We start from the raw sequence: 13,443 nt of genomic DNA on the forward strand, positions 1-13,443 counted from the left end.
AGATTTTGTGTCGACATAACTTTTCAGCTCATTTAGGCAAATACCAAGGAGTACCACTGCTGGATCACATGGTAGAATATGTTTAGTTTTAAGGGAAACTGTCAAATTGTCTTCTAACATGACTGCACCATCTTGCATGTCCATCAGCAATGAACGAGAGTTCCCATTGCCTCACATCTTCACCAGTGTTTGGTGTTAGTGTTTTGGATTCTGGTCATTCTAATAGGTAGTAATAGTATTTCACTTTTGTTTTAATTTGCACTTTCTCAATGACATGATATTGATAATCTTTTCATAGGCTTTTTTGCCAATTGTACATCTTCAGGTTTTTGCCTATTATTTAATTTTATTTCTCTAATTAAAAATTTCATGATTACATTGTATACATGTCAACACAATCAAGCTAATTACCATGCCCACCGCTTCACATAGTTATTCTTCTTTGTGTGGTAAAAACACTTAAGATAACTTTCTGAAAAATATGGACCACTCCACGAACCTGCATGTCGTCCTTGTGCAAGGGCCACACTATTCTTCTCTGTACCGTTCCAATTAGGACGTGTGCTGCCAAAGCCAATGCTCAAGGTTTCATTGTGTTCTGCGCATTTTTCCAGTTGTTCCAACACCATCTGTTTGAAAGACTTCCCTATCCCATTGACCTGATTTGGCATCTCGGTAAATAATCAATTAACTGTGCATGTTGGCTATATTTTTTTATTTGATTATTCTGCTCTATGCACATACACACACTTTATTTTATGGCTCTGCATATAATCAAGGCTTGACCCATTATTATAATGTACATATACTATATTTATTATAATTACATTCATTTTTAAAATTGTCACTTAAAAATAAAAATTAAAACATTTTCACGGGTCCCTGAAAGTACTGTGGGCTTTAGGCACTGTGCCTGAGGACAATTGGCCCTTTTAGGGACAAGGCTTGCTCCCGCACATGTAGCCTCGTCAGAATCGAGGTGAAGAGGCTTCTGAAATGTCCTCTAAGAGCCTTGGCTGGGTTTGTAGGCCCTGAGAGCAGCCATTATCTGGTAGCCTGTGATCAGTTACTCATAGCATTATATTTTCACTGTATTATCTCTGATCCTTCAGTAAAATCTGGCTTGCTTTGCAATAACAGGTGGTATCATCTCTACATAGGAATTTGCTGTCTGTGGTTGAAGGTACCCCATTTTTATGAGAAACTCTGCAATAGCTCTGCTTGTATGGCGGGGGTGGCAAAGGGGAGAAGGGTACGTTTCTTCCTTAGCTTATTATAATTAGAGATATTTGTATGAAAATAGCATCTCTGTTGCTTAAGTGTTGCTCAGCTCCTGCTGATCCGTTCTCACTCACAGGCATGTCCTTTGTGATATACTACTTACTGTGGAAATGATTATCCTGTCATGGAGAAAAGAGTCTCATGAATTTAAATGAAGAATGAGTGGCAGGAGCAAAGGAACTATGCCAAAAGCCAAACATCCCATCCCATTTCATTTCCTCCTGCCTGTTAAATATATATTATATTATAAAGTTGGGTATATCAACTTAAAAAAATACAGTTTCAGGTTTAATGCTAAATGATGACAAAGGGAAAAATTGAAAAGAAAAGGCACACTATAATGCTGACACTCCATACAGAAGCAAGAGTGAGTTCGAGCTAAGGAACACTCGACAATAATAAACATACACCATCGGGCCGTAGTACCATGGTTTAGATACATAATTAAGCTATGTGTGTGACTGACTTTTGATGAGTCGTTGAGGTGATGCAGGCGTCCTTCGACAGGTAGGGAGCAGAGTGCTGAGGCAGAAACACAGTGGGCTTTGTATCAGACTGAGCTGGATTAAATATCACTCACAAGTATTGACTTCAGACAGGCTACTTGCCCTTCTTTGAACTCCAGTTTCATCAAGCATATAATTGGAATAAATTTGTAGGGATGTTTTCTAGGCTATTTCACTGGCATGGACTCGTATCAGTAATTTATAGCCAATGTCTGCTCCTGTTGGTCATCGCACTCATTCCAGCAGGCCGGTGCCCGCTCTGTACAAGGTATTAAATTTTCTGAATATCATCTGTGTCAATTAGGACAGGATGGGCTACACTACAGTAATAATTTCTGACATCTCAGTGGTTTAACACAGTGAGATTATATATTTTCTTGCTTTCATAGAGTCCCGTGTGGGTCTAGCAACTGTCCTGCCTCTTGTGACTGACAGTTTCCAGTCCAAGGTGTTATAGCAGGAAAGGGATGTAGATGAGGAGGCATATCAGCTTTTTAAAATTTCCTTGGCCAGAAAGAAACAACTGTGATTTCTACTCAGCCCATTGGCCAGCACTAGCCACATGGCCCCAACCTATCTGCAAGGGAGCCTGGGAAATGTAGAGGAGGTTACAGAGTCATTGCTGAGCACTAACTGTCTTTGCTACATCACCTCTTGTTTTGTGAGGATGAGATGAAATGTATACAAAGGATTTATAATTGTACCTGATGAACTAGGTCACACCACAATGGCCGATCCAGGTTGAAGTCTTGGTGTGGATGACAAGTTGGTTGAGATTATTTTCACTTGTACCTGAAATCAGCAAAGAAACAAAAGGAAGGGTACACACAGAATTAACTAAAATTTCAGGGCAGTGCATGTTGAAAGCGGCACCCCAATGCCCCCATCTGCCTTGCTCCTTAAGGAATCAAGTCTCAGGTTCAGCAGGCAGCAATCAGAGTAGGACACCTGGGGGAGGAACTGGCCAGGTCAGAGGAGCCCAGGATAAATAATTGCCACTCTGCTAGGCTGGGCGATAGTGGCGGTGTAGGGTATGATGGGGAGAAGTCCACACGCAGGGCCCACCCTATCAGGGTACAAGAATTTCCTGCTGGAGTCATAGTTGCCTATTACATGGTTTATCCCTTATTGCATTGTTAAGACTGCATTAATAATTCCCTGAGTTCATACTTTATGTCCATAGTAGAATTACACTGGACACTGTAGGGGATGCTAAAGGAAAAACCTAGCCTCTTCTCCTAAGGAATTTATAATCTAATTGAAGAGATGAAGTCACTAGCAGTAAATAAGCCCATTGATAAGTGGTGAAGAAACATACCTATATACTATACCTAACAAAGAAAATTAAAAAATAGGGCAGTATATAATATGTTAATCTTGAGGCACAAATGGCCAAAAAAAAAAAAAGAATGAAAAGAGAGAATAATTACTAGAAAACGTAGTAGAAGTCAGGCAGCAATGATTCTCCAAGGGCAGTTAAGAAATATTTCAGTTTAAGTTCAAGTGCCAAAGCTAGGAAGTGCAGAGAACTTCAGATCCCATTTAACACCAAGGATGATCGAGGAGGCTGAAGAAATTTCCACCCAGTTTCTGTGGACAAACTTGAATCTGTGGGAATGGAATGCACATGAGCATTCCCCTGGGGCTCCCCACGAATGCCGGGGAAGACTGGGAGACGCAGCTGAGGCCTTGCAGTTGCCCAGCAAGGGCCTAATGAGAAAGAAGAGTTGGGCATTAACATATTCATACCCGCAAGTTAGAGGACTCTCTGAGTTATGCTACCATTTCAATCATGATTGGTATATGGTTTCAATCTCATTATATTGTAATCATTTTCCCATATTCTGAAATAATCCTTAAAATATAATTTGTAATGGAAGGAAAATAATATTTCTCAAGCATTAGATAGCATGTGTTTAGAAACATACATTCTTTCCTTTGATTTTTATAATATCAACGTGAAGTAGGCGCTATCATCACTCCTGTACAGATGCAAAATCTGATCTGAGGCTAGGAGCTATTAAAGGCACATAGCAAGTACCCGATTGCACTGGGGTGAAACCTTAGTTTGAAAGCCTGTCTTCTAACTGGTGTATTATACTACCTGTCGTGTGCTGCCGTGTTGCCGTGCCACTGTTAAACAGATCCCCTCTTGTTGAATATGTACGTTGTTTCAAGGGTTTTTTTTAGTACCAGTAACTTATGGTAACCATTCTTGCACATCAATCTTGTGTGTACAAGCTTTATGTACACCCTTATATGCAAATCCCTTTAACAGTGCATATTCTGGAGGATGAGCTCCTTACAGAGAAGATCCTGCTCCTCAGAGTTTAATCATTTTAATGTTTTTTATATTATCAACTTTTCCAACTGAAAAGTTTTATTAACTATAAGTTCATCTCCCCCATGAACTTTATAGTATATAAAAGTGACTTCCCTTAAAACCTCCCCCATGGTGGATACCGAAAATTTAAAACTTTTTGTCAATCTAACAGCAAAACATTCAAAGCTTAAGAGTCCCACCAGAGTACCTGGATTTGTGGTGTGTTAGCAACCCTTGGTGTTCCTCATGTGGCATTAGTCTTTAATACAATAACAGATGTTGCATTAATCGTAATTCATTGCATATTTAGCACATAGCCTCTCTTGGACCATAATAAGACATTTACAGGAGAATGGGAAGGGTTTACAGGAACAAATTTAAAGGACACATGGACAAAAACTAGGGGGAGGGTGGTAATGGGAGGGAAGTGGGGAGGGTTGGACGGATGGGCTGGATTGGGAGTAAAAGGGAGAAAACTGTACTTGAACAATGATTAAAATAAAAAAAAGAAATTTACATTAAAAATGTTGTGTTGAAAGCCCTGGCTGGCATAGCTCAGTGGATTGAGCGCGGGCTGGGAACCAAAGTGTCCCAGGTTCGATTCCCAGCCAGGGTACATTCCTGGGTTGCAGGCCATAACCCCCAGCAACCGCACATTAATGTTTCTCTCTCTCTCTCTCTCTCTCTCTCTCTCTCTCTCTCTCTCTCTCTCTCTCTCTCCCCCCTCCCTTCCCTCTCTAAAAAATAAATAAATAAATAAAATCTTAAAAAAAAATGTTGTGTTGAGTCGCTGAAATTTATTTAATTGAGGTCAGCAGCATTGGTCAACCAAAGACACGCATTCCGCAGGTCAGGAGACTTCTAACTAATCCATGTCTGAAATCCTGTCTATGAAGGACACAGACAGAGAAAAGCTCTGTCCTTTCACCTGTGGTCAGGGCACTGTCGGCGACCCTTGTCCTGGTTTGCATTCACAGGTGGACGAGCAGGAGCCAAAGCTGGGAGTGCTGCTCTGCGGTATGAATAGGATTAGGCAAACAAAGGAGTGATGATGGAAACTCAAATTTTTCTTAATGCTAACTGTTAGGAAATGAGTTTTTTAAATGAGTGTGCATAGCTCTTTGTTTCAGGGAAAATGAAAACCAGCCACAATTCAAAAAATAATGTCTGGGAAATCTGTATAGGTCATCAACTAAAACATAAGTAAGGTTGTTCTTTGAAAAATAATTTAAATGTTCCTTGCAAGTATTAAAACTACTTAAAACTAGTGGCATGCTTTTTTTTGTTAAGTAGGCTAAAGCTACCTTAATTGTATCCGTTCAGCTCCCTGAGCCTCAGTGTCAACAAAGAAGCTGCCTTAATTCCTAATTTCAGATAAAACACCACCGTGCAAATGTGTATATTAAAGTGAAAAGCAGTGGTGCGTGACAGTCTCAGTGTATTAAGAGCATAGGCTTTTGAGCCAGAAAAATTGAGTTGATGTGAAGTTCTAGCTGCTGTTTAATTTGGAGTGAGGGACAACAGCTTCATATCCTGAACCAGGGGTGTCCAACCTTTTGGCGTCTCTGCACCCCACTGGAAGAAGAAGAGGTGTCTTGGGTCACACATTGAATATGTTGTGGCACATAATCACATAAAAATCTCATAACATTTTAAGTAAATTTACGATTCTGCGTTGGGCCACCTTCACAGCCATCCTGGGCCGCAGTAGCGGTGTATATATTCACCTGCAGCCAGGTCCTGAGGCTTAGATAACGTGCATCCGGAATGACTAGACATGATAGATGGCTAACGAGTGTAACTCGTTTTATTATTCAGTGTGTTCTTGGTAGATAGACCAGTGCCCTGATCTGTAATTGTCTCGCTATTCTGTCCTCATCAGGATTTGACTTGAGAGTAATAGAATTTGCTTAGTTATATGTAACAACTTGTCATCCTCACTGAGAGCCCTGTTAGACGGGAAGTAAATAATCTGTAGTCCGCTATTTTCGGCAAGCAGTCATTCCAGCCAGGGTCCAGATGATGAAAACCAGAAAACGGAGATGCAAGATCCGAGGGCGAGACAATGAAAAACAACTCTTGGACAACGCTGAGGAAATGGATAGTTTCAAGGCAGACAATACATTCAAAAATAAGAATTAGCATTAGATCTGTGTAGTGAATTTTGTGTTTTGAGCTGAAATGGCCAGTGCTAAAGGCTTTCATACATTTCATGACCTTGTAGTCTGTTAAGTAGCTAAGTGATTGTTATTTTTATGTATTTTATGCAGCAAAATAAATGGCTATTTAAGTGCTTTTTGATATGTGAAGCGATGTACTTGTTAATTGCCAGTAGGACGTGTCCTTCATTCAGTGAAATCTCTCCCCTGTCTGTCGATGGTTTTGCTTCCCTGGGCTGCCGGCCAATGGTCTAAGGCGATTCTGTTGTTGAGGACTACCCAGGCTGGAGAATCGAAAGATCTCTGCCGGGCATTAGTAGCTCAGCGGGCCGTTCTGTTAATGATTCTGGTTAGATTTTACATCACTGTCTCTTTTACTCATTGTCACTACTTGAGCAGTGCCAAGGCCAAACTTGGACCCTGAGATTCCAAGATGGTAGGAAACCTGTCGATAAGTCACGTCCAACAGAAAAGCCACAGGAGTTATGTTCATATTCATTCATTCTTGACAAGCCCTCTTTTTTCTCAGGTGAGGGTTAGGAATAAAGACTATAATCATTTTGGCCCTGACCTCTGTGGCTCAGTGGTCACACTGACCTGTGAAGCAAATGACCCCTGGTTCGATTGCGAGTCAGGGCACAGTCCTGGGTTGCAGGACAGGTCCCCAGTAGGGGGTGTGTGAGAGGCAACCACACATTGATGTTAAAAAAAAAGACTAGAATCATTTTGAGAATAGTAAAACATCCTTTTACTAATAATGCAAAAAGAATAACCTTGTACAAAGGTCATTTTACAAGTATACAAATAGTTTTATATGATACATTGCAAAAGTGGAATGGCTTTCTCTGGGAGGATGCACGTTTTAATGCTGATGGGTATGCAAATCATGATAATTTCCACTCTGGCCAGCAATGTATGAGAAGCCTTTTTTCCACACTTTCCTCAACAGGAGATGGGATCCAGGGATAGTACCTCAGTATAGTTTCAATGTGAAGTTCCCTTTTTATGAAAATTATGCATCTTTTCTTATACTTAAGAGCCACTTGTTTGCCAACACACCTATTAATGTGCTTTATCATTTCCTATTTTGGTGGTGGTGTTTTTTCACAGACTTAAAGGAATCCTTTATGTATGAGGTTCGCCTCTGGTTCAAATTGCAAATTTTTCCAGCTTTTCGTTTATCTTTTGACTTGTGATACTTTTTAATGGAGAATTTTAAATATTTATATGGATTTATCAGCGTTTCCTTATGGGGCCTCCAGATTTTTTTAATGTTGCATTATAGTGATAATGAAATTGACATCTTTAAAACAAATCAGACATCTAAGAAATTTTATAGTAAAGTAAAAAGTAACCCAATGGACATAAAGTTATGTTCTTATACGAGGTACCTTTAAGGGTGTACAGGTTGGATATCCTCTTTTTTTTTGTCTTACATGAACATTGCAACGTGACTTAAAGTGTAATGGTTTATTCAACAATTATTCCATCTAGATGGGACCTCAAATCTTTTGTGTTGAACTTGGAAAGTCTTTCACTAATTCAAGATTATAGAAGAATCTTCCCATAGTTTTGTGCAGTACTTTTTAAATTATACTTTCATGTCTCAAGAATCTATTTTTATGTAAAGTTTGAGGGTTTTTTCCCCAGGTGGCTACCAGTTGTTGCAATAAAATATTATAAACCAGTTAAAATGCTGTTGGCTACAAGTGACAAAAGCCAACAACAACAAAAAACAGTTTAAAAATTCAATATGTTTACTGACTCACATAACAAAAAAGTGTGGGCTAGGGTCATCCCAGAGTTAACTCAGGGGTTCAGCAACGACCCTGGTTCGTTCCACTTTTTCAGGGTGTTGACTTCATTCCTTTACTCAAACTGAAAGGCTGTGTCTCTTTGACAATGTACTCAAAACAAGCTTGGTGCTATGTCATTTAACAAGATAACAAAATGTTTGTACCACTAAACTTAGACGGCCAGGTTTGCAGAATCCTTTCACACTGTAAATCAATCAAACCACATCTTTCAAAAGTTTCAGGTATTGAGCCCAATACAACAAATGTGACTTTATTATTCTCATGGAGGCTATGTGCTTACACCCTGGAGCGGAATTTGGGAAAATTGGACTCAACTACCACGGAATCAGCCATGAACTACGTCGGCTCCTCACCAAACCCCGCAGCCCACCTGCGTGTGAACCCAGGCCCCTGTCTTTCCCTAGAGTCATAGTAGAAGATACGTCTCTGCTCTGTCAAGGCCCAAGTCCAACCCTTCCACTTGGCTGGGGAACTTCGTCACTCCCTTGCTCTCCTTTATCACCCAGTCCTTTCCCCCTGCTGGACTGTTCCCATGAGCAGTCTAATGTATCTCTCCTGGCCCCCCACCTCCCTCCCACCACTGCTCCATCTTTCTTCCTCCTGCAGTGGAAACATTTCTGAAAGCTACTGTTTGTCCTCCCCTCCCATTCTCACCTCCTCCAGCTTCAGTCAGGCTTTCTCCCACCCCCACACTAATAAGAAACAATTCCTATTAAGGTTGCCTGTGGAGACATCCATGAAGTCAGGCCCCTCTGATTTTCCTCTGACTTGCTGCCTGCTGGCTCTTTCTCAGCCCTGTTCTGGCCTCTCCGCCCCCAGCATACCTCTTGCGCTCCAAGCTCCGGCCTCAGTTCTCCCCTTTACTATTAGCACTCTCTCCTGGCACCAGGGCCTTGAATGTGTTCCATTTATAGATCACGTCCAAATCCACGCCCCCTCTCCTGTCCTGTAGCCAGAAGTTAATGCTAATTTTTACAACTACCTTTAGGCATTTCCACTTGGGTGTCAAAATTAACATGTCCAAAGGAGAACCAATCATTTCTCCTGTCCTAACAAGTGATTCCTCCCAGAGTCTTCCTCATGACCTCAAATGGCATCTTCACTTACCCAAACGCTTATGTGCATTTACCAGCAAGTCTTACAGGTACTAACAGAACGGGTCTTGAGTCCAGTTACTGCTACCCCCTGGTTGAAGTGAGTGCCACGCAGCCTGGGTTACTCGGGCAGTCTCATCCCGCCCCACAGCCTCCTCTCTCCCTCCGTCCCCTCTCTTCTCCGCACAGCAGTCGGTGTGTTTTTCTACAGAGAAAACTGAGTTCTACTTCCCCCTCTTCTCAAAACCTTTTCAATGGTGTCTCATTGATAGGGGACTCAAAACTTGGAAAATTTTAGCTTAAGGCAAATAGCCATAAATCTAGCAAGTAATGTGTATGTTAAGCTTTTTGTTTCAGAAACTACAGATAAGGCCCATCTGGTGCCTGAGGGAGAAAAAACAGCTGACCTTCTGGGGTGCTGGCTGGAGATACCGCATGGAGATGTCTGTACCAAGCGACCACGCCTCCCCTTGGAATTTCAAGGCTTTTGCCAACCCGTTTGTCCTCCCCCACCCCCCTTATAAAAAGATCTAGCCAGGAAAGAAAGGGGAAGATGGTTTGTTAGGGTATGAGCCAGCCATCTTCTCGGATCGCCGGCCATCTGAACAAAGCACCTATAAAAGATTCAATTGGTGTCATTGCTTATTGGATTTGGTAGTGACAGGCAGCCGAACGCCAGTGTCTTTTCTGGTTACATCATCACCCCCTGAAACAAAACCCAGCTCCTTTTCCCGATACACAGGACTCTACAGTGTGCGGTGTCACCTGCCTAACCTCATCTCTGTCGTTTTCTCTCCTCCTCCTTCCAGGTGAAGCACTCGTATTGTTTTTCTTTCCATCAAGCACGCCGAGCTTGTTGCCATCTGAGGACCTTGGCGCATACACTGGGGATACTCTTCCTCCATACGTTTGCATGGGTGTGTCCTCATTATCGGGGCTCAGCTCAGGTGAGAGTTCTCAGCGAATCCTGTGCTTGGTAATCTACTGATTCATTGTGTCTCTCCCTACCCTCCATCTTTCCCCACCACAAAATTCCATGTCAGTATTTACACAGCATTGTTGCATAGGACCTGAAATTATCTTACTTATTGACATGTTAATCATCTCTCCCCACTGGAAGGTAGGCTCTTTTGAAGGCAGGGACAGTGGCCCTGTTATGCTCTGTTGTAGCCCTGTTACCTGAGACAGTGCCGAGCGTGCATTCAGTAGTGGGCATCCCATACGTGTTTGTTAACTGATTTACTCCCCCATCTCTGTTTTTTTTTAAGATTTTATCTATTTACTTTTAGGGAGGGAAGGAAGGGAGAAAGAGAGAGAAACATCAATGTGTGGTTGCTGGGGGTCATGACCTGCAACCCAGGCACGTACCCTGACTGGGAATTGAACCTGCGACACTTTGGTTTACAGCCCTTGCTCAATCCACTGAGCTATGCCAGCCAGGGCCCCCATCTCTGTTTTGTGCAGTCACTTTACCTCTGCTGATCTCATTTTATTCAATATGAAGATGAGGAAGCTTAAAAAAAAAAGGATACCTGAAATGCCTTCTGGCTCAGTCACCTCAATGACTATGTCCTATTACAAGAAAAATCTTGTTCCACCAAAGGTTTGTATCTATTGTAGACCTTTCGTTCATTCAGTAAGCCTTTCTGAGTGCTGACCGTAAGCCTGGTGCTGTTCTAGGTATCAGAGGCCAACTCATAGCCGTCAGGATGACAGTGCATCAGTCTTAACAAACACACCAACAGAAACGCAGAGGACGATGCTATTCTTGTTCTCCAGGCGGTTATTTACTGATGCTGCATTTTCAGGGCAGCTTTCTCGATATTATCCACACTGGGCTCTCTCTAGGTCAGCTATTACTCTTACAGTAGTTAATTGCCAAGAATTCTAGGTCAATGGATATAATTTATGTGGCTATAACTTTAGTGAAACCATGTAAAACTTAGCCATTAAGGCTGCAAAATTTCTGCAAATCTGATTTAGTTCTAATCCAAACTCTGCCATGCTTCCTAATTTAATTTCAGCATGACTTGAAATAAGAAAATTTGAATTTTATGAATCTAATGGTTTAAAAAATGAATAAAATGAGAGTAAAAAGGGACTCTATTTATATACATTCAGGTCATGATGGGCGGAAGAACTGCTAATTCTCTTGTCAAAATTTGAGCCGATTTAAAATCTGAATTGGAATGAGTGTGTGGGTAGAGAGAATACTTAATCAAGTGTCTACAATGAAAATAAATCACTTTCAGAACTGACTACAGAGAATGAAAAATAGCTAAGAAAAGTGAATTGTAATACATTGTCATTTGCTGCCATTTGCAAATGGCATTGTCACTGCCATTTGCTGGCATAGGCTGCAAATCACTCATAGAAAGCAATGTGTGCTTACATTTGCTTTAATCAATCATATAAAAGGATACAATATAGTTATAGAATGCTTTAATCTTGTCTATAAGCCCTGTATTTAAAGCCTTATATTGGTCAAAATGCTTGCAGTTGGGAAGGAAAACAGAAATCCAATACAAATTTACTTAATAAACAAAAATGGGGAGCATTTATTTTTTTCATGTAACTGGACAAGCCAATAACAACTAATGTGATGTCATCAGTGAATTATTTCCTTCTAATCAGAAGGGCTCTCCTTCTGGTGGCAGCTCAGCATTCACACCCTGCCAGCTTATCAAACTCAGAAAGTCTACTGCAGTAGCTCCAGTAAAGAAATCCTAGGCAAGATCCCAACTGGCCTGTTTGGAAAGACTAGCCAAATGTATTTAAAGGCGCTTCTCATAGCTTTTGCTTTTCTCCTTCAAAACTGCTATTCCTGTAGTCAGCTGAATTTTAGGTAAATTTTAGGAGGCTGTAATCTGACTAAATGGATTCACCTTAAGATATTTACTGTGATAGCTTTATCATTTGGAACCTGAATGAACTGAAAATTGGTATAACATCAAAACAAGAAAGGGAATTTAAGGTAGTGTGGATGAAGACCGTTGTAAGCAGGTGCAAGAAGTTAACTCAATGTAGAAGATGTTGTAGTCTTTCCATACACACGGCATGCCAATCTGGCCATCTCTGCCCGACTACCCACAACACTGGTGAGAGCGAATATTTGGAGGTGTACTGGGGAATGCTGTGGAAGTGGTCTACCCTTGATTCAGGCCATAAGGGTACACTGTCCGTAGAGAACAGAAAAGCAATGACAAAACTAAGTCAGCTTGCCTTATTTTTATCACCATGTAGAGAAATTCTAAACATTGTCAGTGATACAATCTCCCTCTCCACCTTGATGGACCAGGCCCACTGTCCCTGCATCCCCTTGGGGTTTCTTGCCAATACTTCCATGTCCCCATTCCAGCATACCAGAATAGAAGTCAGAGCCCTGGCATACTGTTTTCCACAACTATTGACACCCGACTAAGAGAACTGATGTGTTGGTGACTTGCAGTACAAGGAAAAGAGTGAACTGTAATTCCAAAAAAATTAATGCAAAGACTGTGCTTCATAAAATGGATTATAATAACTGTCAGAGTATGTTATAAACTGCCCTGGCTGGTGTGACTCAGTGGATTGAGCACTGGCCTGCGAACCAAACGGCTGCTAGTTCGATTCCCAGTCTGGGCACATGCCTGGCTTGTGGGAGAGATCCCCAGTAGGGGGCGCATGAGAGGCAACCACACATTGATATTTCTCTCCCTCTCTTTTTTCCTCCCTTCCCCTTTCTAAAAACCACATAAATAAAATCTTTTAAAAATGTGTTATAATCAGTAAATACAAGCTTGGATCATAAAATAATAGAATTAGACACCCAAATTAATTCAGATGAGCAAAAGAAAGTTGTGACAAATAGCTGAATAATGTTAAATAACTGTTAAACTAATTTGAGAGCAAGCATATGAATTTGATTTGGACCAGAGGCTGTGCCATTTCCCTCATGACCTGGTTAAGTCCTGCCCCTGCATGGAGTATCGCTGCTAGTCCAGCAGGTGGCACTCTTCCCTTTGTGCACTAGTACTAAACTAACCACTTGCTGTGTACAAGGTAGTTTCGAGTTTAGAGTCTTGCCGTCAGGAGAACCCGTAGAGTCTGTTTATCTATGGCAATAACGTGGTTATAACTTTTATAAGGGCAACTGTGCTGATCTGGTCTTTGTCAAGTCTGAGGATTGGTATCTATGAATCTAAATGCCCCTTTGGTTCTAGAGTTTGTCTTTCTTAGTTCTAAGCCTTTACTGGTTTTTGTTAAAATACTTGGACTCGGTGT

General features: G+C 41.3%; 1 pseudogene; it reads right to left on the reverse strand.

Annotated features, from left to right (window-relative positions):
* Positions 1-475: 475 nt before the first annotated feature.
* On the reverse strand, positions 476-574 carry LOC114512194 (annotated as a pseudogene).
* Positions 575-13,443: the final 12,869 nt, after the last annotated feature.

Source organism: Phyllostomus discolor, chromosome 14 (assembly GCF_004126475.2).
Source record: "Phyllostomus discolor isolate MPI-MPIP mPhyDis1 chromosome 14, mPhyDis1.pri.v3, whole genome shotgun sequence".
Taxonomy (NCBI): domain Eukaryota; kingdom Metazoa; phylum Chordata; class Mammalia; order Chiroptera; family Phyllostomidae; genus Phyllostomus; species Phyllostomus discolor.